Genomic DNA, 4200 nt, shown 5'->3' on the forward strand with positions numbered 1-4200 from the left:
CCATTTTGTATTGAAAGTCCATTTTTTACCTCGATTTTGACGTTTACTGCCTTCGTATTTGATCGAACTCCTCCTAGGGATTTTGATTGATCGGCTTCAAACTTGGTCAGTCTGATCATAAGGCATGTTTGATTTAAAGTTATCAAATTGGTGAGTTTTGGAGCATGTTGAAGGGGGGTTAGCAGGGGTCAAAGTTCACCTACTCGCCATGAAACACGAAACTCTTATATTTCCTATATAAAAACACATAGAGGGATCAAACTTTCATTGATTGATCGTCATCGGGTGCCCTACAATAACCTATGGTCAAATGATGACATCACTTAGGCCACGCCCCCTGAGAACAGGAAGTGTCATGTTTTACTGTGAACGGTCGCTATCTTAGCCCTTTGACCTAATCAACATGAAACTGTGTCCAGAGACAGAAGACATGTTGGTGTGTTGAGTAATCCAACCCCGACCGGCTGCGATGAAGCAGGTGGGCGTGGCGGCGTTGCGAACGCCGTCGAATTTCGTTTGGCTCTGAATTCCACAATTTCGGGCCCAGCTGCTCCAAACTCACTAGGATGGATCCTTATCCACCCACCGACAGGAATTCATAACAAAATTTGGTGGGCGTGGCCTAATTTCTCTATAGCGACCCCTAGAGTATTTTAAATGAACAGCCCCAGGCCATGCTTTATCCTAGAATTACGAAACTTGGTACATATGTGTATCTTGTCAGGACGTACAAAAAAGTCTATTAGAGCCATGGTCGAAACCCAACAGGAAGTCGGCCATTTTGTATTGAAGGTCCATTTTGGACCTCGAGTTTGACGTTTACAGCCTTTGCATTTGATCGAACTCCTCCTAGGGATTTCGATTGATCGGCTTCAAACTCGGTCAGTCTGATCATAAGGCATGTCTGATTTAAAGTTATCAAATTGGTGACTGTATGAGCTTGCTGAAGGGGGGTTAGCAGGGGTCAAAGTTCACCTACTCGCCATGAAACACGAAACTCTTATATTTCCTATACAAAAACACAGAGAGGGACCAAACTTTCATTGATTGATCGTCATCGGGTGTCCTAAAATACCCTGTGGTGAAATTATTTTTTTAAGTAGGCCACGCCCCCTGAGAACAGGAAGTGTCATGTTTTACTGTGAACGGTCGCTATCTTAGCCCTTTGATCTAATCAACATGAAACAGTGTCCAGAGACAGAAAACATATTGGTGTGTTGTGGATTCCAACCCCGACTGGCTTCGATGTAGCAGGTGGGCGTGGCGGCGTTGCGAACGCCGTCGAATTTCGTTTGGCTCTGAATTCCACAGTTTCGGGGTGAGCTGCTCCAAACTCACTAGGATGGATCCTTATCCAGCCCCCGACAGGAATTCATAACAAAATTTGGTGGGCGTGGCCTAATTTCTCTATAGTGACCCCTAGAGTATTTTAAATGAACAGCCCCAAGCCATGTTTAAACCTAGAATTACGAAACTTGGTACACATGTGTATCTTGTCGGGACGTACAAAAAAGTCTCTTAGAGCCATGCTCTAAACCCAACAGGAAGTCGGCCATTTTAGATTGAATTTCATTTGACCTCGATTTTGACTTTTACAGCCTTCGTATTTGATCGAACTCCTCCTAGGGATTTCGATTGATCGGCTTCAAACTCGGTCAGTCTGATCATAAGGCATGTCTGATTTAAAGTTATCAAATTGGTGAGTTTTGGAGCATGTTGAAGGGGGGTTAGCAGGGCTCAAAGTTCCCCTGTGATCGACTGTGTAATATGTAATTACAAAGGGGATCCTTTGTCATTCCGTAGGGCAATGCTGCCCTCTGGTGTCGAATTACTGAAATTACTGAAATAGTTTCATTATTTCAGTAATTCGACACCAGAGGGCAGCATTGCCCTACGGAATGACAGACACCAAACGTTCAGTTATGGATTATCATCTTGTGTCCAATAATATCCAATGGTCAAATGATGACATCACTTAGGCCACGCCCCCTGACAACAGGAAGTCTCATATTTTGCTGTGAACGGTCGATAGCTTCTGCACCAAACTTTGCACGAGTGACCCTGGTGGGATCCCTGACGACCCTATGTCATCATATTATGACGTCATCTAAGCCCCGCCCCCTCGGAACAGGAAGTGCCGTTTTTTTCCTTGGAAAGCTCCGTTTATGGCTCTCTTGACCTAATCAAGGTAATTCGGATGATAAACTCTGTCAATGCTCGCTTCTGGCTGAACCGTGTGGGCGTGGCCAAATGGCGAATATCAGTCCCTCGCCATATACATACGTTTGGCTCTAATTCACACATGGATCATCCGATTGGCGCCAAACTGGATATGTATGACCTTTGTTCACCTCTAAAGAGCCCGACGGGTTTGAGATGTAATTTGACTCCACTGCGTCCCCTAAGTTGATACATCGGCCGTATCTCCTCGACGCATCGACCGATCTGCACCAGATTTTTTGACAGTCGTCGGGGAGCGCCGCCGAACGCATTCACGCGTGTCGCCCGGTGGACGGGCGGGGAAAATGCGCGACAGCTTCCGCGGCGGCTGGCGGGCGGCGGTGCTGGAAACTGCGGCAGAGCTTCCGCGGTGGGGAGCGGGCTGCGGCTCTGGAAAACGCGCGAGAGCTTCTGCGGTGGCCGGAACCCCCGCGGTGGCCAATAGGCCGGAGCGGCGCTTGCTGCGAGGGCCGCCCGAGGCTGCTTGCAGCTTTAATTTTGATTTATTGTTGTCCCAGTGAGATAAAACTTATTTACAAGAAACCTGTTTGGAAAAAAGAAAATACAAACATTTATTAAAACATTTGCATAAAAACTGACCTAAAACAAGAGCAAGTTTCATAAGATTTAACTGGCGCAGATGATTTGTAACGTTTTTATTTTTATTTAATCTGCAGTATTTTGCTGGCCAAGTAACATATAGACCATAAAAATGTAACAGGAACTGTGTAAAAGTTTTTAACTGATCACAAATCTGGAGTTCAGTAACTGATTTTTAACGGCTGTGTCACTTTCAAGCTAACTTGAAGTGACCTGGCCTTTATATAAACACATTTTTAAACATATTCCCAGTTTAAAATCCTAAGAAACGGACTAGTCTCAAACATTTCCAGGTCTTTAGGTGTAAATATTAATCATTGGTGTGGTTTGATACGCTTAGCGTCAGTTCTCCGTTTCAAACAGCCGATTTAACTCAGACAGCTGAAAGTAAACAACACAAAAACCTTAAAGAGAAACGAGCAAAAACAAAAATCACCGCTTCCGCCACTCTGGGTCAAGCTAACCCAAGTCAATACACCCGAGTTTGTTTGTTTTCTCTTTCTCTTTTTTTAAAAACAACCTCTTCTGTTCAATAGTTAGTCAATTATTCCCCCGCTCAACGTCTATTAGGCTAACGGTTCCAGCTGTTGCTAACCTTTTGGCGCTCAGCTCGGCAGAGAGCAGCTCGGTTCGGTTCGGCTCGTTTTCCCGGATTCAGAAACTCACCTGGATCCTCCTTCCCGCCTCCTCCGTGGGCTCAAGTCACGCCGGGTTAGAGGTTTTCTCGCACCGTGTTCGTCGCAGTGGGACTTTCTCCGCGTTAGCGTCCATGAAAGCGTCAACCGTTGACACTTTGCTGCTCATACCTAAATTCTGCGGTTGCTATGGAAACATGGCGAGGGACCGCCTGGAGAAATGACAACATTCGCTGATTGGGCGCGCGCGTACACTCACCTGTAGGCGCACAAAGCAAACAAATTATTATATTATATTATATTATATTATATTATATTATATTATATTATATTATATTATATTATTTCAAAGGGAAATTAAATGTTTTATCCAAGTATCTTCAGAGTTTTGTACGTTGATGCTTTTGGCAGAAATGCTTGATTTTAAACACAAACACGTTTCTAAAATGTTTATTTTTTATAGAGAATGAGAACATTATTATTAGGCTTGATTTTATTATTTTCTTACCATCGATTTATGTGTAAAATAAATAATTGCGTTACAATCTGACAAGGTGTGTTTGAGCTTCAGTTTGTCCTTAAACACATCTCAGTGATTAGTAATCAATTATCCATAACTGTTTTAAGCTCCACCCCCTTTTCCATATTCCACAGTTCTGCCTAAGGTCCCATATGGTGACAAGAATTTATAGCTAACATGTTTGTTTTATCCCCTCAATCAAAATGGACGTTTTACAGGAAGCCA

This window comes from Xiphophorus hellerii, chromosome 21, assembly GCF_003331165.1.
Source record: "Xiphophorus hellerii strain 12219 chromosome 21, Xiphophorus_hellerii-4.1, whole genome shotgun sequence".
Lineage (NCBI taxonomy): Eukaryota > Metazoa > Chordata > Actinopteri > Cyprinodontiformes > Poeciliidae > Xiphophorus > Xiphophorus hellerii.